Below are 27,182 nucleotides of genomic sequence, written 5' to 3' on the forward strand. Positions count from 1 at the left end.
CAAGTAGCGGTCATGTTCCCTTTCTGCAAGGAGTCTGGGAAAGGTAGTTCATTTGTCCCTGGCTCGTCGCCATTTCCAATGACGGAGGGCTTTTGTTGGAAGGAGGAAGGCGAGGGTGGATATTGGCCACACAGGGGCCTTTGCCACACAGCGTCTTTGGTATGTAAAAGGAAAGCAAACGAAAAATTCAAGAACAACAGTCCCCCGGCGGGGGGGGGGGGTGGGGGGATGGGGGGGTGGAGTAGGGGTGGGGGGGGCAGGTCATATAGGTCCTCCCTCAGAGGGAGAGCCCATGAGCTGAGGTAGCAGCCTGCTTCTGCAATTCTGGCTACGGGACCATGGACCACAAGGGGGAACCCATGACCAATGTCAGCCAAGCACTTCCTGGGCACCAGGAAGCCTTTCACGCAGAATTTCAGCGCTTTCTTTGTGCAGAATCGCATGTAGTCAAGGCTCTGGGCTCTGGGATCACAGTCTGAGTTCAAATCTGGACTGGGGAGCTGGAGATTCGGGGTGTGTCTTCACCTCTTTTTTGCACTGAAAGTTCCTCTCCTGTAAATAAGGATCCTTTAGCACCTACCTCATAGGGATGCTGTGAGGATTAAATTAGGTAATTGGGCGCATTAGATAATGCACGTCAAATGCCGTGACTAACAGCATTAGCTAGGAGGCCATCCCCCTCTGTGCTTCCCAGAGCTGCTGGGGGAGAGTCCCCCATTGTGTTCCTCCTGGCATCTGGCTGTGGCATGCTATGGTCCCTGGTCGGGGTGGGGGGCCTTGGGGGAGGGATCGCTGGCCCCATCGGCAGGGAATGGAGGGAGAGGAGCTCTACTCTCAGGAGCAGCCCTTCTTATTCTACATCTAATCAGCAGCCCCCACACTAAGCAAGGGTGACCTGAGACAAAGGAGGCACCAGGTTATCCACGATCTGCAGGCCAGAGGGCATCAACTTTGCCAAGACCTGTGACCGGGGCAGAGGCCCACAGAACCTAGAGGGGTTGAAACAAGCCTTATGTTTGGGGAAATTGGGTGAGGCATCTGGGCGGAGTTGACATTAGACCTGGGTCACGTGGAACCAGTAGGAGTTTGCCTAGTGGGGAACACCTTCTTGTGACATCTTCTAGAACACCACAAGTGTCCTCCAAGTCCAGAGGGAAGCGTGTTGGAGCCACTTCCTGTTTTTCTCACAGAAGTCCAGAGAGGCAACGCTGGGTTCAGAGGATCTTGACCATGACCCCGAGCCTTCAGATCTCACCATCACGCATTCTGACCTCAATCCACCTTCTCTGCGTCTTATGGTCGAAGTGCTTATGAGCTTTTCTGAGATGGGAATGTGGGAGGGGTGGGCTGAGTAGTGCCGATCGAGTACAAACATACGACGTTTTATGCACAGACACATTCTGGAATTTTCTGTGTCAATCTGGTTGTTGTTTTTTTTTTTTGTTTTTTTCAAATTCAATAGAATCTTAAAGACTTGAGAGGGAGTTGTCATTTAATGGAGTTCAAACCTGCCTCTTTTTATCAAGTGAAGGGTCCTTTTGTGATGCAAATAACGTCTCCCTTCCGTGAGCAGAGATTCTGTCTTGGCTTTCTTTAAATGAGACACACCCCTGTGGGGCAAAACGTGGGGCTTACACGCAGCATTTTAGACATAGCCTAGCATCCACCCCTGCCTTTGTTGTTTGTTGTTTGGTCTTTGTTTATATCAGGTATTATTTTGGCCACTGGAGGGCCCTCCAGATAGAGAATGACTGGAGAATCCCAAATATGCTCTGGAGCCCCGGCTTCAGCTCACACCCAGATTTTTGAGCATGCGGCATTTCTTGCAAATCGGATTTAACTGGGGAGAGTAGCAATAGCATTGATGTCCCTTTTATTTAGGAATTTAAGCATAAAAGAAACCTCTATTTAAAAGAGCAGCTTTCGGATTATAGTCTATTTGGGGCTGGAAAGGAGGTGTTAATCTTGTATGTGGAGAGTGATCTTGCAGAATTCAGCCCAGCTTAGGAGAGCAGAGCTTTGAACAAAGGTTACCTCTCTGCGTGGAGAGAATCACACCAAGATATACGGAGTGAAGTGGGGCCACAGAATTTCTTGTTATCACGAGGGAAAGAGAGTTGAGGTAGGACTGGAAGAACCGTGTGGAAGGTTGGCCCTTTGCACCTACTAGAGCACAAAGTCACAACTGTTGATGTTCATGCCACCTCTTTTCTCCTGCCGTCAGGGTTTTTTCCTCCCCTATTGTCTGAGTCTAGTTCAGAGATTTTATTTTGCTGAATGTTGACAAGTGACCCTAACTTCTGAGTTCAAAGATGTCAATGCAGCACGAAAAATTCCACCTCCAGCCCCTGGGGATCAAAATACGTACCTGTTGCAAAACCAGGTAGAAATGGGAAAAAGCGTCAGGGAAAAGATCCAGAAAAGACATATGGGTCAGTGGCCAGATTTCCTCAGTTTATAAAACAAAGAAAACTCATCAAAACTCTCCAGGGCAGATCAATACCAGACCGGAGTAAAATGAAGTCTCCTATTTTAATCCGTTAGGGCCTGAAACAAGACCTGAAATTGATTGTATTGATTTGCATGGTTCCCCTGACCTAGTAATCTTCCAGAACCTTGTGCAGGGCAGTGCAGGTGACTGGCGGACTTGGAGGCAGCTTTGAAGATTACATCCTAACAATGGAAGAACTTTGCGTCTTATCAAAACCGATGTGGGCACTGGGGGTACAGCTAACGTATGTCAAAATCCATAAGGACTGAGCTGGGTCTCATATTATTTGTCCAGCTGTAGAATGGGAAGAAATCTTTTTTTTTTTTTTTTTTTTTTTTTTTTTTGCTGACTCATCCTTTAGATGATAGTTGGGTTCTCAGACCCACCCAGAGGCCAGCTCTTGCTATACTTATGTGGGGGTAAAACGGAAGAACAGAAGGAAATGGGCTCCGATAGAGAACCTCAGTTTCCCTTTGAACTGGGGAGTTTTTGCTAAGGTGGGCAAAAATGAGTGGACAGACTGACTTCAGTTCAAATTAGTAGACTTCTCTGAGAACCTCAGAAGTGGCCAGTAGAGAGCTCAGGCTATGTTCGACAGATGAACGCAAAGGGAGGTAAAGGGACTTAACGAGATATGCCAGCCTGGACCTTTTCATGTGACCAAGTTCTTTTTCCTTTAGATTAACCCCTCACGGCCTGTGAGTTTGGGAAAGGCACTGTTCCTGAGGGTCTGTCTCAGAATTTTGCTTCTGACCCAGGGAGTCAAGTACAGGACCTACCCAATTCTGGTTGTGGGTTATAGGATACAGTTTAGATGGTCCCTTAGTGTGATTTCCTCTGGCAATGAGCTCCCCAGAAACTAGAGAGAAGGACTGAATTGTTGGGTCTTGGGAGAGAGAGGCTAAGGCGGAAGCAGGTTGACTGAAAGCGGTTATTTAGGGGATTAGACTACAGGAGGGGTAGCTGGGAGAATCAGACTTCTCAGAAATGCCCCCAAACCTGGAGAAAGGGCCGGATCAGTGTCTGGAATCCTCTCTCTGCCTCTGAACTCACAGCTGTCATGGTCTCCAACGCTCCCTTGACATTCAACATACATTTTCTTCTGACATATTTGTATTGTTTTTTTTTTTTTTTTTTAAACTGTATGACAAATAGTTGCGCTGAGTGAGCGCTGGGCACCTAGCAGGCAGGCAGTAAATATTTGCTGAACGTTGCAAGAAGGCTGTGGCTTGGCTGTCAGTATGGCTCTTATATTCAGAATCCATCCCCGGGGCTCCATTCATAGGAGGCTGGGTGGATCTCACGTTAAAGGGTTGGCCAAGCCCTGCCTGACCAGAATGGTCTCTGTGAATGCTGGAACATTCTCAGACATGCTGAGTAAAAGGCATCGGAGCAGGAAAGAGGGATGGCTGGGGGAAGCGCAGCTGGGAGTTTTCCTAGAGACGCGGTGCGGTTTCTTTGTTCTGGTAGGTTTCAGCCAGAAGGAACAGCAAATTTTACTGTCTGCAAACCACCAACGAGCTACTCCCTCCGCCTTCACCTCGTCCTTCCCAACCTGGGAATTCATTTGCTGCTTCTCTCTCCTCCTCCTCTGCCCCAGAGCAGTCCCCAGGGACAAAGCTCTTTGTTGTGAACACCCGAGACAATACGGAAGTGCACAAGCCCCGGGGCAAAATCGGGACCGTCCTCCACGAAGAGTGATCGCCGGGGCAGAGACCCCCCCCCCTCCGCCCCCCCCCACCTGTTGCTCTCCCCCTTTCCCCGGGTGAGCGGCAACCTGCATTGTGCTCGGGACGCACGCGTTTCTACACCAGGCTCAGCAGATGGCGCCGGTGAGCAGAGCCGTTCCCTTCCCTCCCCCGCCCCTCCCCGCGGCCAGAGCCTCGCTGGTCTAAAGCGAAAACAGATGTTTTCATCATTTCTGGACCTGGCATGTGACTTGCAGTTCAGCAGTGTGCCGACATAACCCAGAGTTGTGCGTTCTCCTCGTCGCCCGCAAAATAAAAATTCTTCAACGAGCCTTCCTCCTAAGTGAGCCACTGACACATGATCTGTTTAATCCAAGGGGGCACATGTTTAATCGAGCTCCCCAACTGCAACCGGCTTTGTAGCCCGCCTTGGCTCTGTAATTGGGAGGTTGTCTTTTTTTTTTTTTTTTCCCTTCCAGAGAAAAGCCAGGGCAGCCAGACTAGCTATCTTTACACCAAGGGCTGGGGAGAGGCGCTAGCTTTTTAAAATAGCCCTGGTCTGGCTGGCTGGCGAACGCGTCTGCGTGGGAGCCAGTGCGTCCTGAACAAAACAGGAAGGCCGGGCCGGCGCGCCCTGTTCCCTGCGCCCACGGCAGGTGGCAGCATTGGCCCGGGCTGGCCTCCGCCGCTGGCCAGCCCCAAAGCAGGGCCCTTTTACTTTCGGTGGCCTCAAAATTATTAGTTCCAGATGAGTTCTTGCAATTGTAATATTTGGTTTAACCCAATCTGCCCGATTGCGTCAGCACACGTTCAAATACAGCCGTCTGAAGTCTAACCAGACATCAGAGGCATGTTTCAGGGGGTGTCAACATTCCGTACCCTTTGAAAGAATTAAAAAAAAAAAAAAAGAGCTTGATTTATCCAAAAAAAAAAAAAAAAAAAAAAACGACGAAAGAAGGGTGAGCCTGCTTGGGGCTGGGGTGCCCGAGAGGGAGCGAAAAGGGGAAATTCAGGGAAGGCGTAACAATAGAACTTTGCGGGCTGGAGCCCGCTAGAGTGGAACTGGATTTATTTGTTGAACTAGGAAGGGACCTCTGGGCTCTTTGAACGTTAGAGCAAATAAGCAAAACTGGTGGGCATTTGGTTTTCTAAGAGAAGAGCCCCTCAAGTCACGTAGCTGCCATTGTCAGACATAACACACACACTATCTGTCTGCTGCTGGGCCCGGCTGCTCAGGAAGGGGGTGGGGGGCAGCCCTAGTTTAACACACAGCTTTGAGGGGTGCCCGGGAGTCTCCCTGCTGAGAATGCAGACCAGGTTTCCTAAGGACACCAGCCTAAGGCCCCAGGGGAACCCAGTTAGAAGACAGAGGCCCTCCTTAAGGCTCCCGGCCAGTGGACCTGCCGAATCCTCAAGTGTCTTCTAAACGGCCCCGCTGCCGTCAGGCACCGCCACGCCCTGCTGCTTGACATCGGGGGCGCTGGGGACCCTCTCTGGTGGTCTCGGGGCTCTTCAAATGTGTCAGCTGAGGCTGAAAGGCTCTTTGAGCCCTGGGGCGGGGTAGCAAAATAGGCACAGGCAGTCCCGGAATCTGCTCCAACGACCAGCTAGGAAAGGGCATCTTGCCTCCTCTAGCTGAGATGGAAGACTCTGGCGTCAGGAGATAGTCCCCGTGGGGCAGGCCTCCCCCCCCTGCTTGCACCCCACTTTGGAACCCGTGCACAAATTCTTCTAGCTCCTCTCGCAAGGTTGCAGCAAGCTGCCTGCCAGCCAACAACAGGGAGCCTGGCCGTTTCCCCGCAGGTCTCTGGCTTGACATGGTCCTGATCGAAAGCCGGCAGCCGTCTGGCAGATGCTTCTAGTCCTGCGCGTCGGGAGCCAGTGGCGGGCGCTGGCGGCAGGCAGGCAGGCAGGCGGACTGATCGGCCATCTTGGGGGATGTGGTTGGGCCCTCTCTCCCCTCCTCCCCCCTCCAGCGGCCACCCCACTGCCTGGATTACACGTAGGAAGGGTGGTGGGACCTCCGCACAGCTGGCCAAACACCTCCAGAATGTTTAGGGATCCAAGCCTCCTGCCGTTTTCCTTCCAGCTAGAAAAATACATGTGTCCCCACAGGTTGCTGGGGAAATGCTGAGTGCCCGTGGTAGGAGTGCGCCTCGATCCTAGGGGATGCTCGCTTTGGAGGAATGATCCAGCAGGCGACGTGTGCACAATACGTACCCCGGTCTCCTTACAGCAGGCACAGTTAGGCAATTCCAATATTCCTTCTCGCTGCCACACTGACTTCATTCACTTGGGAGGATCAGCTTTTCAGATCCTATTATCCAGAGGATCTTAACCCTGGCTGCTTAAGAATCACCTGGCCCCTACTCCAGAGCTCTTGAAATCAGAATGGAAACGAGGTGAGGGATGGGCATCGTAATTTTAAACCAGTGTTCCCCCAGCCAGATGATTATAATGTACGTCCAGACGTAAAATAATAATAATAATAATCATAATAATAAATCACTGCAATTCTATTTCAACTTCTCTTGTTTTACAGATGAGGTTCCCAAGAGTTAAGGGGTGCAGCCAAGGTCACGCAAGTTCAAGTCCAAGCCTGGAATTTCTGTATAAGACCTCTGGCTTCTCCGTGGTGATTGAGCGTTTCCTCAATCTTCAGATCTTTAGGGACTGAGTCAAGCCACCTCCTCTAGGCAGTTTCTCTCGTTCAGCGTGGCTCTCCAGCAACCACACGCCTGTGTTGCTGTTGCCTCTGAGAAATTTGGAAACAACAAATGCTTCCTGAGGAATTTTCAGGTGTTTTTTTTTTTTTTTTCTGGTTTAAATAAATGCTTACGCTCCGTCTGAAATGAGAACCACCCCTCACCGATCTCCCGCATTTATCACTTCTGTTTCCAAGAGGGGTTCACACCTGCAAATGCCTCTCATGGTGACAACTGGTCCGAAATGATCTGGTTTTATGGGTGAGGCAAGCGGGTCCTATTGACGTTCAGCGACACGTTTGAGTAAAATGGATGACAGAGGCGAGGCGAGCGTGGGGCATCCTACCTATCTTAGCCCCGAGCTCCAAGCCTTCCTCTTGCCACCCTTTCCCAGGACTACACAAAGTACAGTTTGCTTCTCGGTCTTTCCTCACGGGAGGCAACAGGCACCCTCCAAAGTAACTCCATCCTGCCCAGGCAAGGAACAGTCACAGGAACCCTGTGAAATAGGGTTTCTGAGAATAGGTTTGCCTTGAATACTTTGAGATCTTCGATGCTTGAAGGTTGAGCGAATTGCCCCTAAGTCATCGGGAACAAGAGAGACAGAGAATCCAGATATCGTCATGGCGACCAGGTAAACTTGAAAGGAAGCTTCAGCTTCTCTTCCAGCTCTGACGTTCCATGCGGCAATCAGGCCCCGCTCTCTGGGACCTTCCCGTCTTCAGTCAGAGACCAAAGAAGCATTATAATTAGATACAGTGTGTGAACCTTGACCGGGTCCTAGATCCAAGGGGAAAAAAGCTATAAAAGACGCTTCTGAGACAATTGGAGAAATCTACGTGTAGACTGCATACTGGGACGACTGATGATTGTTTCGATGTGATCATGATATTGCGGTTTTCTAGAGAAAGTCCTTATCATTGGTGGCATGCCGAAATATGTCAGGCTGACCGTCAGGTTTGCTACTTAACCTTGAAATGCTTGGGAGAAAACACCAGCCGCGTCACCAGTGTGCCAGAGTGTTCGCAATTGATGAATCAAGGCTGGAGCCTATTGGTGTTTGTTGAGTAGTTATGCAACTTTTCTGTAGATAGGACATTTCCAAAATAAGAAAGCAAGACACAAAAGGAAGTCTCTCTGTCCTCGAGGGGCTTGCCATTTACTTACCACTTCCTGTTTGCCAGAATGGGCAAGGAGGCATGTGAATCACTGTGTTTAATCAAAGGCAGAACAGAAAGGCTGGCCGGTGGAGGTGTAAGTAATTACATTTGTAAGCTCAGAACAAAGACGGGCTCATCTTCCCTGGGGTGGTGGTGGTGGTGGTGGTGAGGGATGTCTTCCCAGGTGGGGCAGTGTTTGGGTTCGGTATAGAGAGGTGTGTACTGTGTCCATAGGGAAAGGGCCAGAAGGGAATTTCGGGCTGAGGGGACAATAGAAGCAAAGCACAAGCCTGAGATTGTTTGGGGAACAAGGATTAGGCCGGTGTAACCGGAAGATCGTTGGCAGGTGAAGGGATACACCAGGATTTAAAGATTGGTTGCTGTCTGATGATGGGTGGCCTTGAATGTCCCTGCCCCCAACCCTCCTACCCCCCTCCCCCCTCTCTCTGAAGGATAAGAGATGAGCTCCAGCCATTTTCATACTGCGGGTTCAAGCTGACCATGTTCCTACCAGAGATTCTTGTAGGAAGGAAAAGTTTCCTGCCGAATCCAACAGCAGCTTAAATCCCATGTAGGAAACAAATTCAAACTATGGCTCTCTCAAAGTGAGAGCAACCGAACATATACTTTATTCTGCATCCACAGCTGTCTGCTGTGTAACCATCGACACTCAGCTGTCTAGTTAATGATTTTTCTATAGCAGAGGCCTGTGGGTTCTTCAAAACCAGCATACATGACTCCTCTCTAAAATTTTCCCCCAATCTCTGCGGATAGAATTAGGTGCTCTGGCCTTTTCCATTCCCATTCTTGAAACTCACTCACGGGGCGCCTGGGTGGCTCAGTCGGTTAAACGTCCGACTTCAGCTCAGGTCACGATCTCGCGGTCCGTGAGTTCGAGCCCCGTGTGGGGCTCTGGGCTGATGGCTCAGAGCCTGGAGCCTGCTTCGGATTCTGTGTCTCCCTCTCTCTCTGCCCCTCCCCCGTTCATGCTCTGTCTCTCTCTGTCTCGAAAATAAATAAACGTTAAAAAAAAAAAATTAAAAAAAAAAAAAAAAGAAACTCACACTCATCGCCCTTGTTGTGGGGAGCACGTAAGGCCAGTCTCGACAGCAGCCAGTCCTCCATGTTCTCAGAGCCAATCTGGTAACTTTGCTGTTCACAGCACTTATCGTATTGTGCTGCGAGCGTTTCCTTTGTCCGTTTCCCCTACTAGATCACGAGTTCCTGAAGGGCAAGTACCTTGTCTGAGTCGGCTTTGAGTCTCCATGACTTAGCACACTCCCTGGTACTTAGTAGGTGCTCAGCAAATGCTTACTGCAAAATGAGTGGGTAAACGAATGGGCAGAAAGAAAAGTATCTTTCGTTCGCATCCAGTCAGGCGTCTGCCCCGTTAGTTCCTTATTTGAGTGCCTAATTGAGAATTGACGATTTGCGTAGAAACCGACAGCCATAAATAGGTCACAGAGAGTCTACCTTATTGAAGCGTCGTCTCTGTGTTTATTTGTATTAGTGCGAATTTTAAATATGGCCCCCTAAGACAGTGAGAGTCTCTAGTGGGAAGCTGTTTATCGGATGCATGTAAAAGAGATCAACTCTGCCTTTGAAATCACAGTGGGATTTCAAAATGTATCAACACGGAGCTTGGGAAAGGAGTTGAGTCATAAACCATAATAATCATAATAACTTTGCTCCTACATGTGGCCCTTTTCACCAGCAGATCCAGCAAATACACGGCAAACACTAATTAAATCGTAAGATTGCTAGAGCAGTGTTCCTGTCCAGCCTGTGTGGGAAGTGCATTCTCATCACATCCACAGGGGCATGGCCGTGTCACCACGGTCTCACACACCAGTAAACTGTGTGTAGAGAGTCAAAGGCACCAACTTCAGAGCACAAAGCAGTTTCCACGAAGAGACCAGGCCAGGAACCATGGGGTCTGTTCTGATCACTAAATAACTATCCTTAGTCCGTATAACAGATGGCGGCTAATTGTGTTGGCTTGTGTGTTTTGTCCTGGCAGTGTTTCCTTGATTACTGTTTTCAAAATATTCTCTCCATCCCTGTCCCCACCCTCCTATCTCCCTACCCCCTCTCTCTGGAGGGTAGGAGATGAGTCTCCAGTTACTTTCATGCTGCAGGGCCGAGCTGACCGCGCTCCTACAAGAGATTCTTGTAGGAAAGACAGGTTTCACGCTGAATCGAAGAGCAGCTTAAATCCCACGTAGGGAAACTTGGAGTGGCTTTGGTGACCGATTCCACTGATGACGAATGGACACGGGCGATCTGGCTGGGCTCAGGGACTTGGCCCTACGATAGCGAGGGATTCTCGACTCTGGGTTCCATCTCCTTAAACTGGAAGCACAAGAATCCTCCCCCGGCAAATGACGAAGTCTGTGACCAAAGAATCACATCGCCACACCCTCTTCTGAGCGCTATTCATAGAACCATTTTGGCTCATTTCACTTCAGTGAAATTCAGTGATTATTTATTGAGCAACTCTCATGAATAAGACACTATACCAGGTGCAACAGGGGCATGGTATCATAGGTTAGACACGGATTCTTCCCCTCAAGGCTTTCTAGATCTACATCCCATCTCTACTCCAATTCTTGTAGGACCACAGACCTGATTTCATCCACAGATTCTATTAGATAAATTGGCATAGGGGAGGCAGATCCCAGAGACAGACAGACAGAGAGCAAGCAGGGGAGGGGCAGAGAGAGAGGGAGACCCAGAATCCGAAGCAGGCTCCAGGCCCTGAGCTGTCAGCACAGAGCCCGACGCGGGGCTCGAACTCACAGACCGCGAGATCATGACCTGAGCCGAAGTCGGCCGCCCAACCGACTGAGCCACCCAGGCGCCCCCGTTTTCATTATTTGAGTACGTTTCTCTTCCCTCGACTCTGGTGCCAAGGGTCCGCAGCCATCAGAATGGAGAGTTGAAACTGTGGGCACTGGGTAAAGACCCACTGAAAGGGAGCTGGGCAAGGAAAGTTTTCAAAGTGGCTAAAAGAAGATGCTAGGTCAGCTTTATCTATGAGCTCTCAGGCCCCCTTAGATAAAAGGGAGTGCTAAGTCTGAAATTAATTTTGCTCAGGTTTTCCAGAGTTCTTTCCTGCGGGGCCTTTTCTTGAGTTACTGTGACGCTAGAAGGTTCTGTGTTTTGTGCTATAATGAAGAGGCTTCCCAAAAGCCGCTTTCCCGCTATTAATTCTGCCATCCATTAGCCCACCGATTTAAGTTGTATTTATTAAATATCTGCTGGGTGTCTAAGCATTGCACTCCTTGCTAGAGGTAAGGGGGCTCCATCCTCAAATACTGGTTGCATCACTTACTTGTTTGTAGAGAGAATAACAGCTCTTTCAGTGGGAGGTTTGGAGGCTTAAGTAAGATAATGCATGTTAGAGTGTTTCCTAATTCTTAACTGCTACACTGATGATAGCCATTATTGTTATAGGCACCCTCAAAGAGCTTACAGTCATGCTAGAAGGCCATGAAACACACGTGTGAAACACTTACACTTAGCACATGACTAAAAACCTCAATGTCGCAGTGCTTTCTGTCAGGACCCCAATGCTCCAGTGCCCCCTGTAAGTACCCCAATGCTTTAGTACCCCAATAAGTTTCTCAATGCCCCAGTGCTCTCTGTAAGTACCCGATAACCCAGTGCCCTGTGAAAGTTTCCAATGCCCAGTGCCCCGTGTCCCCTACGAGTACCCTAAGGTCCAACGCCCCCTGTGAGTACCCCAATGCATAAGTTCCCCAGGGTCCCAATGCCCTCTGTAAACACCCCAATGCCCAGTGCCCTCTACAAGTACCCTAATGCCCAGTGGCCTGAGTACCTCAATGCTCCAATGCCCCGCATAAGTTCTCCAATGTCCCAGGGTCTTATGCAGTATCTCAATGCCGAGTGCTCTCTATGGTTTGACCTAACCCATATTCCTTCTTCCAACATAAAAATGGGGCAATAAAGAAGGCTGCCTGGCACCTTTCGATGATGTAATGGGTTTTGAATAGCGCCAAATTGTCCTTCGTGCCAACTCAGCCATACAAAGGTATTGCTTGAGCATTGTTTCCACCCCTTTTCTCCTCCCAACCGTGGCTCCACTAAGCCTCTGGGCAACCAATGCCTTTGCTCTAGCCGGACTGGACTGCTTTGCTTTTCAACAAACCCATCTTGCCCTATTCCACCTCTGCATCTTTGCTGATGCTGGACCCTAAAGCTAGAACTGGCTTCTCCTTTCACGGTGTTATTGACTCCCTTTCTCCGTACATTTTGTCTCAATCTTTGTATTCCCATGGCAACCAGTACAGGGCACGGCACATGGTATGTGTTCAATAAATATTTATTGGATGAGTGGTTAATTTTGTTCTCCATATTATATTCGAAAAGATTTAATAAAGGGATTAGCTGTAGGAGGCACTGTGCCAGGTGTCCTACTGAGATAATTACATGAAGGATTCCTGTCCCTAAGTAGCTTAACATCTAAAACTGTTAAACAGATATAAACACTCATTTATAGCAGTCAGTGACCTGGGTCCTTAACCTGGAGTCTATTGACAACTGTCTCTCTTTATGAAATTTCTGAAACTGTATGGGAAAAGTTTGCATATGTGCACATTTTGCGGATAGGGTCCCCCAACCACTATGAGAGTCAGAGCAGAAGACGTGGTAAAAGGCAGCAAATTCTGGATTTGATTCTGGATTTGTTGATGGACTGGATGGCGGCGATCGCAGTCGAGCAGAAGCCAGAATACTCATGCGTTTTCTATTGGAACAATTGGGTAGATGTCCTGTCATGTACTGAGGGAGCGATTTTGGTGAGGGAGGTGGGGGCACAACTGGGGAGAGGGAAATTGATAGGTAAACAGGAAGTAGGCTGGCAATATCTATTAGGCATCCATATACAGATGTCAGTGAGCAGTTGTATATATATGAAATGGAGCTCAAGGGAAAAGTCTGGGCTGGAGATATAAATTTGGGAACTGTCAGTATGTAGACGGTACTAAAGTCGCAAGGTTAGATGTCACCCAAGGAGGGGGAGAGAACCACAGAAGAATCCTGGGGCTTCTTGAAATGTAGAGATATGGAGGAGAAGGATCCGGTAAAGGAAACGTAGGTAGGTAGAAACTGATTTCGGAGGAAAACCAGGTGAATGTGGATCCTCGAAGCTTAGAGAAGATGGTGTTCAGAGAAAATCAGTGGCCAGACGTGTGAAGTTTCTCTCTCAGAGACTGCATCACCTTAATGTACTTGTTTACCCGTCTGTTTCTCTGGTTAGACTGAATTTCTTAGGTGCAGCAATCATGTCTTAGTTAGTTTAAAGTTTATTTATTTATTTTGAGAGAGAGAGAGAGAGAGTGAGTGAGCATGAATGGAAGAGGTAGAGAGACAGGGAGACAGAGAATCCCAGGCAGGCTCCATGCTGTCAGCGCAGAGCCCAATGTGGGCCTCGAACCCATGAACCATGAGATCATGACCTGAGCTGAAATCGAGAGGCAGACGCTTAACTGACTGAGCCATCCAGGAGCCCCATTGTCTTAGTTATTTTTAGAATCACCAAGATATACGTAGCACAAAGCTGGGCACATAATCAGTATTTGCTCATAATGGAATGAATGGAAAAAAAAAAAAATCTCAAAGGCCAGGCAGGAGAATAAAATGCCCTGGAGGCAGAGACCACTATGGCTGAGATCAGCGTCGTTTCTAACGCGCTTGGGCGACGTGTAGGAGCGGGTGTGACAGGACATGTCTCCATACGGCAGGACGCAGGGCTGTTGCGCTGCCATGTCAGAGAGCTGGAGCCTTGGTAGGACACTTAAGCAGCAATGTCATCTGCGCACAAGGGCACTTGGCTGGGAAAGCAACGGCACGTCCACCCCCACCATCTGCTTAGCTGATTCCCAGCCCACTGGCTCCGGTGTCACTTACCTCTTAATTACCATCCTTGGCTCCCACCTGGCTTGAGAGGCCAGCTTTGCTTCCTTGTTGCATTTTAAGCTGTGACCCTATGAACCCGTCTCTCCTGGCTGAGGTCGCCTTCGGTTGCCTTTTAGCCAGCCCTTCTGCTCTGAGATGTCCCGAATTTGCCCATTTAGGGGTTCAGAGCAGTCTGACAGCCTGGTGGTCCTGGCACCTCTCAGCTAGTTCTGTCCACTCACGGGCAGTGCCCCCACAGGACAAACTGGCAGTTAGAGGCTTTGAGAGTAACTGGCAGGAGATAAAACCAATTAAGAGGGCAGTGGAGAGTTGCCTGGGACCGGTGGCATAGTCTACCACAGGTGGCCTTTCCAAGTCGGGATGAGGGTAATTACCTGAGTCCTCGATGCTGTGTATAGTGTTCTTATATCCTGGAAGGGATCCCACTCTAGTTGATTAATCTCACCCCAGTGATGCCTATTTTCCAACTATCTTCCCTCTAAAGGAGCTCAGCTTCCTTTTTTTCCTTTCTCAAGTGGGCGAGGTGGCTAATGGGTTTATGGCATCTTGGTTTTATGGCATGATCCCAGAGTGGAGAGCTTTCCCCAGCCGAGGTGACCCAATTTGCCTCCTCTTAACTAATGCTTTTTTCTGAAATCCCAGTCAATAGAGAACCCCCCAGATTTACCCTTGTCTTTCTGAACTGAGCTGCTTCTGTTCTAGAGGCAAGTTAGTCTTTCCCTGGGTGACAGCTCTGGAAGGTAGATTTGTCCAGCACGTTTGTGTGAATGTGCTAGGGAACAGGAGCCTTGATTAAGAAGCCAGCAAGGAAATGCATTTCCTCATTGTATCCCTTACAATCCCAAGGGGGAAGGAAACAGAGAGGAGTCTTTTTTCCTCCCCTTTTTGCAGATGGCAACTCAGACTTAGAAATGATGAGTTACCCCCAAGGCGGATCTGGGACTTGAACTTGGCTCTTCACATTCCCACCACAGGGTGGGAGGAGTCCCATGTGATTTCTGGTTCATCCTTCTGGGATGAAGGTGGTGGAAAATGGCGCCCAGCTAGATCTCTGCCCATCTGGTGTATATCAGAATCTTTAGAGTGGGCAAAGGAGGGAAAAAGGGGTACTTTCCAGAAATATATTCATTACACTTTCATCTTTAGAAATTGAATGCTGACACTACAAGCCACTTAGCAAAAGCCCTAATGAAAGCTTGACTAATGAGGCTAGGGTTAAAAAAAACATTGGAAACCAGCTTTGTGCTCGATCTCTCCTGGAGAGCTATGGTCCTGGAGCTGCGATGGCCACTGCACAGCTCAGCCATCATCTCACTGTCCCCCGACCAGTCGCAGAGTCAGAAATAGCTCTGGAGGAGTGAGCCATCATTGGAACTCTTACTACCAAACTGTGGTCTCAGACGGAGTGCATTCTGGTGAATGGGTAAACCGAGGCTGACCCTTGATTAATCACAAAGTCTTCCTAAGCACACGTCTAGTGTTATGCTAGGTCCTTTGGCCAACAGAGAAAGCCCACAAGGAGTTTGCATTCGAGGTAAGGAGTCCAAATAAAAGGCTCGAGGTTGGATTGAGCCACATGACACTACTAGACACGTTTATAAAAAAGAAGAATCCATACGTTACTCATTCGGCATTGAATACTAAATATCTCCTGGGTGCTAAATCTCTTCTATCAAGCATTGAAAAGGTGGGGAGGCATAATAGTCAGGATTAGCTATGCTATACGGAAGCAACAACTGTCTCCAAATTCCAGAGCTTGAACACAACATAGGTTTCCATTGGTTGCTGAGGTAACAAACACACCCAACAAGTGTGGTCAGGAGTTGTGTGTTTGGAGGCCCACACGGATGGAAGCTTTCCATGTTGTAGTTGTACTTTCTGGGGACATGTGAGCTCTGAGGTTTCCAAAGAAGGGAGGAGAAGGGTGGATGGGCACACTGGCTTTTAACCCTCAGCCCAGGAGTGACATATGCCACTTCTGTTCATAATTTGTTGATCTGAACTAGTCATATGACCTTAAGGTCATGAAAGGGAAACTGGAAAATACAGGACCCATGAAATATTTGATGACCGCTAACAGCTTCTGCCATAGGTGGGGAAAAATAGAGCCCCTATCCTCAATCACTGTGCAAAACTGTGACACAAAGCAGATAGTGCCACACGGCATCAGAGAGATGACGATGGAGTGCTGACAAAGTTTAGGGGCTGGGTAGATTTTGGGGGCTGAATCCGGGACACGATTCCGGAGAACGTGGCATTAGAGTGGTTCCCCCCACCCCCACCTCTGGGGTTGATGGACTTTAAGAACCATGGATATTCGCAGAAAAGCGAAGTAGGGTAGTGAGCAGGAGGGCAGGATTTGTGCCGAGGAAAAATAACATTAATGACAATGTTAATAAGAAATACTTGCTGAGCACCAAGTATATAGCAGGCCCAGTTCTAAGCGCGTCACATCCGTTAACTCTTTCAATCATCTCAGTAATCCTTTGTTGAAACTGAAGTTCAAAGACAGAAGGAATTGGCCAAGGCCGCACCAGCGTGTGGCAGAGCTGGGGTCCTCCTCTGGGCTCTCCGGCTCCAGAGTGGGTACCGCTGACCACTGGTTGGAGAAATAGGCCAGGGCCAGATCCCAGAGGGCAACGGACACCAGGCTAATGTGCCCGAACGTTTATCTTGAAGGCAGAGGGTGCAACTGTAGGGTTTCAAGCAGGGCAGCGACATAATCAGGTTGGCAATGAAATCATGAATGTCCTAAGGCCCGAGTGTGAAGATGGTGGAGAAAATGGGGGAAGGCTTTGTGGAGAAGTACCCGAAGCTGAGTTCTGAGAGATGAGGGGACGAGGGCCCATCGGAGAGGAATAAAGGGCCTTTGGGTCAGGGGCCACTGATGGTGAATAAGAGAGCTTTGAAAGTCAGGCCAAGGAGACCCAGTTAGTAGGAAGGAAAGAGACACCGACTGCTTTGAAGACACAGCCGAAGAATGTGTTACGAGGAGCCCTAGTGCCCTTCACTGTCCCCAGCCCGATTCTCGTACAGGCCCTAAGACACCTGGCATTTCAAAGCCTGGGGGCATTTTTAAAGCAAACCCGAAAGTCTCGTTGTCATTCTTCCAAAAGATCTCTGCACGACAAGCCATAAAATAATTGAAGTCAGGTTGTTGTTTTCTTTTTTTTTTCTTTCTTTCTTTCTTTTTTTTTTTTTAATTTTTACAAGAGCTGTTACAAAGGTGTGAAATATTAGACACTTGCGCATCTGTGAATAAGATTGTAGGCTAAAACGTGTGAGTTCCCGTCTCGGCTAATGAACAGGAATATGGTTTTAATTTTTGAACTGCAAAAATGTTCCGCCTTTTTTTGATGGTCCCTACAGAAGCCTCTGTATTTTAATAATTCAGTAGAGCCTAATTACTTTAATTAATCACCTTCTTTTTAGAGATGTCAGTGGGCTTCCTTCCTTATTTTCTTGTTACTGTAGGTACTGCCGGGAGTTTTAAGAAATTTTGAAAATAATACGTGTAATAGCACAGGTTAACCCCTTCACGAGATCTGAGATGTGCGTCCTTTTGCTTAGAGCACTCTGTCATTCTCATACGATGGGTGAGATTATACCCCAAACTCCTGTCTCTTTTGTCACGCTCCCTGACCATGACCGGTTAACAAAACTATCTCTGGTCATTCCGTGCCTTAAAAACTGCTGTCTGGAGACAAAAGTAAAATGCTATTTAGAGCAAGTCAATATTTTTGCATCTTTCTGAGTCATGATGAATATACTGGGAATGACAATAGCTTTTATTGTACAATCAATATAATTTGCTTCCCTTGCAGGAAAACATAATTAGCTATAGTTCACACACTGGCAATGAAAATGTGCTCATTTCTGAAGTTTGTTTGTGGGCGGAGAGTGGGGGATGTCCCCTCCTGGCTCCTGCCCCAGGCTGACTGGGGTTAACTAAGCAGATCACCTGACTTTGGGGACCTTTGTTAGTTCTTTGCATCAAGCAGTGACGATGCTTTTCTACAGAGTTAATAATACATAAGTTGCATATTTAGAGGTTTAAATTTAGAGCCCGGCTTTGAATACAATCTGTAGCGCTTAAATGACAGTACTGTAATATTGATTTTTCAACTTGCCCCATAATTCTCCCTCTCTCTCTCTCTTCCCCACAAAACGGACACCTTATGATTTTTATCCATTTCCCCAGTAAATGGAGAAGGGCACTTAACTGGTTCCTATGTTAAGATATAGAGAGAGAAGTCACCATGTAACCTCCCTTCATCTGTCCTGGGACCAGTATGTCCCCCTTGGTGGCTGCTTGGCCCCCCACTCCCCAGTGTGGGCTGGCTGCCTGCAACATCATTGCCATGCATTTTACACTCCCTGGCACTATTCTCTGGAGCCTCCGCTTGGTTCAGGCGGGGCGGCTTTGTAAGCAGTGTGAGGCTTTATGAGAACTGAGGACAAAGTGAGGTTTGAGTGGAGACCTTGTGTGAAGTACAACTCTCAGGATTCCTGGTAAAAGGCTGCAAGGAGGCCTCCTGTTTGGGGCTCAAGGTTGAATGCTTTTATTTTGAAATGCTGGCCGAAATCAGATTTACTCAACCCCGACTTTGGCTTTGAACTGGAGCATACACACGCTACCTGTCACCTGAAGGGTGCAGTTAGGGTCTGCACTGGGAGCTGTGTTTTCTATCAGGGCTGAGGGGTGGACGTGAGCAGAGACTGGCATTTGTTTGGCTGGAAGAAAAAGAAAGGCAGATTAAAACGTCTCTCTTTTTGTTTTATCTCCTCCCATTTTCTGCTCATGCCCCACCTTCCATCCCCTCAAATCTCCAATAAGCTCAGAAGTCAACAGAAATCTGTAAGAAAGAAATTGATAATCGGATCAATTCTTGCCATGGATCCAATAAAGGCTTGTGGTTGAAACCCTCTTGGTCCTTCTGGGTCTCCTAAAATCTTCTACTGCGATCAGAGATGTTAATTGGTTGAAACTGCCTGTGGTCTTAGGAAGTGCTCCGATTACAAGGAGAAATCCTTTTATGTTGCTGGATTCCAGCCACGGAATCTCTGAAGTAGGAATCTGGCAGAGGTTGAGCCCCCTCCGGGGTGTAAATAAACTGGCCAGGTCTATAACCCAATAAGAAGTCAATTTATTGCATGTGTGTTTCAAGTCACCCTGCCCAAACCCTGCACATTTATTAAAGAAAAGGTGTGGGTTACAGCCGGAGCCCAGACAATGGAATATGGCAAGGGAGGTGGATGATTGTCAACTCTACACGGTCAGTGGAGGGAAAGAGGGGGCCTGCAGGGATCAAAGCTTGTCTTCCTGCCCAAGTTTGCAAGGAACTTTCTAGAACCCAGCAGCTGAGCATGACTGGCACACAGAACTGCTCACTTTCCTAGCCTGGAGGCTGAGACTCAAACGGCTTAAGTGGGTGAACGTTTTACTGCCCGGGTCTGGAAACCCGGGGGTGACATTCTTTGCCTCTCCGCGCGCGCACGTGGTTGTTACCAGAACCGGAGGTTTCGCTGGGCCAGATCTGGCTGTGACCCACAGAGATGCCAGGGCAGCGTGTTGGGAGGCGTCTCCCAAGCCTTAGGCAGGGAACATGCTGAGCCCCTGGTTTACGCACGCGGCGTCCGTTTCACTTACATTGCAAAAGGTTGTTTGGGGTTCACCCGATTGTGATCAGGACTAGAGGACGCATCAAAGCCTCACCCCACCCCGAAGCCCTAGCATAATTACGTTTCCTGAACGGTGTGTGGCAGGGTGAGGGTGTGAAATGTGCCTGGTCTCGTTTGCATACTGCTCCAGACTGCCGGTGACAGTGAGCTATTAGTGAAACCCAGGACAGTGTGAACAAAGCTGCCTCTAATGTGCTCATTCTTCAGCATTAGTCCATCGGACAATACTACCCACCTACAACTTAAAAAAATAGACCAAAAAAAAAAAAATAACAACCCTCCCGTAAATTTACAGTACCCCACTCTAACATAGCAAATACAATAATAGTCCAGCCAGAGTCTTTTTTTGGGGGGGGTGGCTTCCCCCCCCCCCCCAACCCCTTCATTCTCATTGGCTCCTGCGGAGTTCCAGAGAACCAATGGGATTCCTCTTCTTCATTCATGTCCTAGCAACAAGCCCTGTTCCAATCTTTCTCTGCCAAACTAACACCTGAAAAATTACATCATGAATAATGGCAAAAGCAGCAAGGGCCAGAGAAGGGCCTTTTTTTTTTTTCCTTTTTCTTTTTCTTTCTTTCTTTCTTTCTCTCTGTTTTTTTTTTTTTTTTTTTTCATCTGCTGCAGAGTTCATTTAAGGTGTTTTCGTCTAGTTTCTTAAAGCGACAATGTCCCGGATTTTTGCCTGTGTGTGTGTGTGTGTGTGTGTGTGTGTGTGTGTGTTTCCAGCACATCGGTGAACATATAAAATATAAAATGAACAGTAATTAAACGTACTGAAAGGTCTTCAGGTGAAGCGAGGGGAGAACATTTCATAAGTTGTGTTTCCTGATCCCTTTAACAGCCCTCTTGCAGGGAAGCCCTCGGAGTGGAGAAATAGATTGTTCATATAGTATATTCTTTGGGAAGTGACTAAAATATCCCAAACCGCAGAAGTTGCCCACCCACTCTCCCGTACGAAAATACAGCCCTTGCTGGTGGCTCCTCTCGCTGCGGTTAACTATACCCAAGGCTCTTTGGAATAAAGGGCTCATTCTGTTAAGGGGGTCTTGGAGCCAGGTTAGGAACTGCCTTATGAATGTTTGAAAGGTGTTGGGTTGTCGCGGTGAGGGGCTACAGGGTGGGAGTGCCGTGAGCACGTGTGTGTCTGTGCACGTGCAGGGCTGCAAATGCAGACAGGCAGCTGGGGAAAATGCAGGAACAACGAGATCCAGATGACCAGGGAGGAAGGAGGTTGGTGGAGGAATCAGGAGGGGGAGGTGAGGCGATAGGGGAGTGGAGGGGAGGGGAGGGGAGGGGCGGCGGGGGACGGCGGGGGCCGGGGAGGAAAGGGCTGCTGCGTACGCAGGCTCCTTCTCTCCGAGTGTGCCGGGGTTTCTAATGAAAATGTCCACCCTTCAAGGCAATTTTCAAGACCCAGACGTTGATTTGCCGCTTCCGGCTTCCCCCACCCCACCCAGTCTAGCGCAGACAGCGAGCGGTGAGGCGCAGACACAAAGAACTGCAGCCTTGCGCGCGCCCGGAGAGGGAGAGGGCGGTGGTTAGCACCTGCTCGCGTCCGCGTGCACCGAGCACAGCCAGCCGCGTACCCCGCACTCCCCCAGTGCTAGGTGCTGAGGCCCACGCACCCTGGCACCCTGGTCTCCTTGCAAGCGTCTGTGAAGTGCCTGTGGCACCGGTGGGAAGGGACCCAGGGCCCCGGAGGCCGTCTCGGGTGCCTTGCTCGAGAAGCAGAAAATAGATATATTTGATGTCTGGCTCAGACTCGGGAGTTTGCAGCTCGCCTCAGCCATCGCCTTGGCAGCGGAGTGGTTAGAGGTGCTGGCTGACAGTCTGCCTTGGTACTTGTGAAACCGCATGACTATATAAGGCCCGGGAAGCAAAGAGAAGGGTGCCAACCCGAGGGATGGGATGGCAAGGGAGGGGAGAGAATTTGCAGGGGGCTGGGCTGGAGATGTTCCCCTTATCCATCCCCCCCCACAAGTTGCAGCAGGGATAGTAACTCCTGCAGAAGTTCTGTGACCAACTGTGGAATAATCAAGAAATAATAAAGGGCGGGGAGGGGTAGGAGGGCAGCTGTACCAGGCATTTGCAGGAATAGATGCTCTTTCCCTGAGGGCGTGCATGGCAGCTGTCTCCTCCTCTGGCCTGAGAGTCAGCTGGCTTCAGGGCGGGCCAGGGAGGAGACCCAGAAGTCCAAAGTCTGAAATAGGTTAGCGTATATCATATGCCATGGTAGAGAGAATTTGGGTCCCCTAGCCCGAGGGGCAATTTTGGAGAAATAGAGAGCCAGGCAAGCCAGGCCAGTGAAAAGGCAGTAGGGGGAAAGAATGCTGGGATGGCTTAGGGTGTCTCCTGTGAGTTCCGGCTTTGGCAGGGCGATCCATCTAGAGCAGAGCTTCCCCTCTCCGACCCATTGTTGCTGTTGGAGCATCAGATCAGATGATTCACCCGCAAAGTGCTTAGAACAGTGTCTAGAGCGTACTCAATCACATTAGATGTTCATTATCATCACCACCCACCGGCCTTGTGAGTGGATCTGGAACCTCGAGATAGAAGGGGTGCCGTCCCCAACTGCATCCGCCTTGAAGTGCTCTCTACGCCTCCTTTGCTTCTGAGGTGGAGCACTTTTCTGCTTCTCCTCCCACCTGCCAGGCCCTGCTGGCCATTGTGGTTTGTGGCACCTGTGTCCTCTGGCTGGGCGTCGATTGTCAGTTCTCCTCTGGGCTCTGTCTTGGGCCCCTACTCTTCTGCCCTCGTACCTCTGCTTGTGCCATCTCATCCTCCCCGAGTCTTTGATGACTTGTCCCCCCCTGATGGCTGCGGTACCACAGCTCCAGCCCACATCTTCCACGTTTCAGGACTTTTCCAGGTGAGTGTCCTCCAGGTACTTGAGATTGGGTATGTCTCTCATGTCCTCCTCCCACCCCCGATCGATTCGAGGTCTGACCTCATCACTCCTGCTCAGGCTCCTCTGAGTTGCTCCCCTCCCAGGACATGGATTTGACCTTCCAGGCTTCATCTTCTGTTTTGCTCTCTCCCTTGCACTGAGGGCTCCTGCCGCACTGACCTTCCCTTGGTTCCTTCAAAATGCTTTCTTCTCCCCCACTGGGGCCTTATAATGCGAAACGCACCCCTCAACTAGATAAGTCCTGCCCACTTGTCCTTAAGCTCCCAACTGGATGGGAGCCTCGAGGAGTCTTACCCTGCCCTCTTTCTTTCTTTCTTTCTTTCTTTCTTTCTTTCTTTCTTTCTTTCTTCTTTCTTTCCTTTTCTTTCTTTCTTTCTTTCTTTCTTTCTTTCTTTCTTCCTCTTTCTTTCTCTCTTCCTTCCTTCCTCTCTCTCTCTCTCTCTCTCTCTCTTTCTTTAAAATATTTTATTATTTATTTTGGGGAGAGCACCTGTGGGAGAGGGGCTGGGAAAGCGGGACAGAGGATCTCAAACAGGCTCTGTGCTGACAGGCTGACAGCAGTGAGCCTGACGTGGGGGCTCGGACACACAAACCGGGAGATCATGACCTGAGCCGAAGTTGGATGCTTGACCGACTGAACCACCCAGGCACCCCTTACCCTGCCCCCTTTAGACTCAGCCACGTTCCTTTTTCCTGTGGTCGCATAGAGCGGTACAGCTTCCTTTGGCTTCGAATTGCACATTCCACTTATTTGATTAGTGTCTGCCTCACCCGAGGTCTGTAATGCCGTAAGAATAGAGACTTCATTTTTTTTCACCATTATAACCTTCACTCCCTAGCATATAGTGGGTGCTTAAAGAATATTTGTTGGATAAATACATAAAAAACTCTCCCATCTATGTGCCACCCGTGAACTTGATATATATAATTTCTTGCTATATATGAATGTAGAATCCAGTGAGGTTGAGAGCAAAGCCCTGTACTTTAGTTCAATTTATGTAATCTTTTTTGATTATTTAAAAATCAACATTATTGAGGCATACCAACATACCTCGTTTTATTTCACTTTGCTTTATTTCACTTGCAGATAGTGCATTCTTTACAAATGAAGGTTTGTAGCAAACCCTTCATCGAGCAAGTCTCTTGGCACCATTTTTTCCCAACAGCATTTTGCTCACTTCGTGTCTCTGGGTCACATTCTGGTGATTCTTGTAATATTTCAAACTTTTTCATTATTTATTTTTTAAAATTATTTTTAATGTTTATTTATTTTTGAGAAAGAGACAGAGAGACAGAGTGCAAGTGGGGGAGGGGCAGAGAGAGAGGCAGACACAGAATCCGAAGCTGCCTCCAGGCTCCCAGCTGTCGGCACAGAGCCCAACACGGGGCTCGAACTCATGAACCGTAAGATCATGACCTGAGCCGAAGCCAGACACTTAACTGACTGAGCCACCCAGACACCTTAGTGATAAGATATTTTTAAATTAAGGCATAGGGGCGCCTGGGTGGCTCAGCCAGTTGAGCGTCCGACTTCGGCTCAGGTCATGATCTCACAGTCTGTGAGTTCGAGCCCCGCATCGGGCTCTGTGCTGACAGCTCGGAGCCCGGAGCCTGCTTCGGATTCTGTGTCTCCCTCTCTCTCTGCCCCTCCCCTGCTCATGCTCTAGCTCTCTCTGTCTCAAAAATAAATTTAAAAAATTAAAAAAAAAATTAAGGTATATACATTGTCTTAGTACATAATGCTATTGTATACTTTATAGACTACAGTATAGGGTAAACATAACTTTTATATGCACCGGGAAACCAAAATACTCATCTGACTCACTTTATTGCTATATCCACGATATGGTGGTAGTCTGGAACCTAAGGGCAGTATCTTTGAGGCGTGCCTGTAATTTATATTTAAATTACATATGTTAAAATATACCACCACATCAAGATATAGAGCATTTCCATCACTTACCATGCTTCTTTGCAGGCCATCTTCAACCCTCCCTGGACCCAGGCAACCATAAATCTGTTTCTGTCAATATTGATTAGTATGGTATTGCCTGTTCTAGAATTTCGTGTAAAGAAATCATACAGAATGTATTATTCCTGTCTGGTTATGTTTACTCAGTATGTTTTAAAAAATTTTTTTTAACATTTATTTATTTTTGAAGGAGAGAGAGACAGTGTGAACGGGGGAGGAGCAGTGGGAGAGGGAGACACGGAATCCGAAGCAGGCTCCAGGCTCCGAGCTGTCAGCACAGAGTCCGACGTGGGGCTCGAACTCACGAGCCGCGAGATCATGGCCTGAGCCGAAGTCAGACGCTCAACCGATTGAACCACCCAGGCGCCCCTACTCAGTATGTTTTTGAGATTCATTCATGGTAGCACATGGGAGTACTTTGGTAGTTTGATCTTTTTAGTGAGGAGGAGTATTCCATGACAAGCATAAATAAAAATATCTTTATAGATTCATCTGTTGGTGGACATTTGGGTTATCTCCAGCTTGAGTTATTATGGTTAAACCGGTCTCAAACATTTGTCTACAAGTTTTTGTGTGGACCTATCTTTCACTTCTCTTGGGTAAATGCCTAACAATAGAATTATGAAGCCATAAGGTGAATGTATGCTCAACTTCATTAGAAACTGTCAGTTTTCTAAGGAGTGGTCTCATTTTGTTCTCCTACCTTTGTGTCCATTTTTCAGTTGGTTGTTTGTGTGCATCTTCTTATCCAGTTGTAAAAGTTCTTATATACGTACTTATTACACACATATGGAAACTTGTATATATTGTCTGATTCAAGAAGTATGTATATTTCCCCCTCCCCCTCCCCCCAGCTTGTGGCTTTTTCTTTTATTTTCTTAACCATATCTTTCAAGGAACAGAATGGAAATACCTTTCGTGGAGTTTAACTTACCGAGTTTCTCTTCTAATGCTTTATTTGCCCTAAGAAATCACTGCTATCCTAAAATCATAAAGATTTTCTCCTGTTTCCTTTTAGAAGTTTTGCAGTTGTAAATTTTAGGTTTTGTTTCATGATCCGTTTGAGTTACTTTGTGTGTGTATGAAGGTAAAGTGAAAATTTTTTGAAAAGACTGTTTTTTTCCCAATTGGATTACCTTGGTAAATCAACTGTGTGAATTACCTGACCAGAATGTCAAAACTGACCAAAAATCAACTGACCAAATTATATGGGGATCTATTTCTGGAGGCTTTGTGCTCTCCCCTGACTTGTATGCCTGTCCTATGTCAACAACACCCTGTGTTGTTTAGTGTAGCTTTATCATAAATCTGAAATCAGATAATATGCATCCTCCAACCTTGTTCTTTATCTAAAATTATGTTATATATATTATAGGTCTTTTGCATTTCCATATAAGTTTTAATTTTTTTTAATTTTTTAATGTTTTTTATTTATTTTTGAGAGAGAGAGAGACAGCACAAGCAGGGGAGGGGCAGAGAGAGAGAGGGAGACACAGAATCCGAAGACAGGCTTCAGGCTCTGAGCTGTCAGCACAGAGCCCGACGTGGGGCTAGAACTCACGAGCCGTGAGATCATGACCTGAGCCGAAGTCAGACATTTAACCGACTGAGCCACCCAGGCGTGCCCCGTCCATATAAATTTTAAAATCAGTGTGTCAAATTCTACAAAGTATGTAGGTGATTATGTGGTTTTCTTCTTTATTTTGTTGTTATGGTAAATGTCAGAGGTTGAACTTCAAATGTTAAACTAATATTGCATTCTTGGTATGAATCCCATTTGGTCATGATGCATCATCATTTTTATATGTGGATGAATTTAATTTGCCAATATTTTGTTAAGATTTTTGTTTTAGGATATTTGTTAGAAATTTCCTTTTCTTATAAGTTCGTTATTTAGTGTTGGCATCATAGTATTGCTGTCCTGTAAAAGGAGTCAGCAAATGTTCCCTTTTATTCTCTTTTCTGAAAATTTTTGTGAGATGGGTATTACTCTACCTTATAGGTTGGCTAGAACTCACCTGTGAAACCATACAGGATTAGAGTTTATTTAGGGGAAGGTTTCAATTTATTAATTCAATGTATTTAAATATTTTTTATAGTTTCTCATACAGTTACTACTTCCTTGCTCATTTGCCTTCAGCTTCAACTTCATTGACTTTTTTTTTTTTTTAAGTGCAGATCTACTGGCAACAAATTCTTTTAGCTTTTGTTTTGTTTTGTTGTTGTTGTTGTTGTTGTTTTAATTTTTTTTAACGTTTTATTTATTTTTGAGACAGAGAGAGACAGAGCATGGACGGGGGAGGGTCAGAGAGAGGGAGACACAGAATCCGAAACAGGCTCCAGGCTCTGAGCTGTCAGCACAGAGCCCGACGCGGGGCTCAAACTCACGGACTGTGAGATCATGACCTGAGCCGAAGTCGGCCGCTTAACCGACTGAGCCACCCAGGCGCCCCTTTGTTGTTTTTTTAAGAATGTCTTTATTTTGCTTCCATTTTTGAGGAATATACTCAATGAATATAGAATTCTGGGTTGATTGGTTTTCTTTCAGGACTTTAAAGGTGTCCATCTGGCCTGCATTATTTCAGAGGGAAGAATATGGGCATTGTTAATTTGCTTCTTTGTTTTTAATATGTCTT

General features: G+C 47.7%; 1 long non-coding RNA gene across 1 annotated transcript; it reads right to left on the reverse strand.

Moving 5' to 3' along the window:
- Positions 1 to 6,693: 6,693 nt before the first annotated feature.
- On the reverse strand, positions 6,694 to 7,692 carry LOC122231184. Its single transcript, XR_006208370.1, has 2 exons — positions 7,094 to 7,692; positions 6,694 to 6,934 (listed from the first exon to the last, which is right to left on the reverse strand). It is a non-coding gene; the product is annotated as an uncharacterized LOC122231184 (long non-coding RNA).
- Between the last annotated feature and the right edge of the window lie 19,490 nt (positions 7,693 to 27,182).

Source organism: Panthera tigris, chromosome D1 (assembly GCF_018350195.1).
Source record: "Panthera tigris isolate Pti1 chromosome D1, P.tigris_Pti1_mat1.1, whole genome shotgun sequence".
Classification (NCBI taxonomy): domain Eukaryota; kingdom Metazoa; phylum Chordata; class Mammalia; order Carnivora; family Felidae; genus Panthera; species Panthera tigris.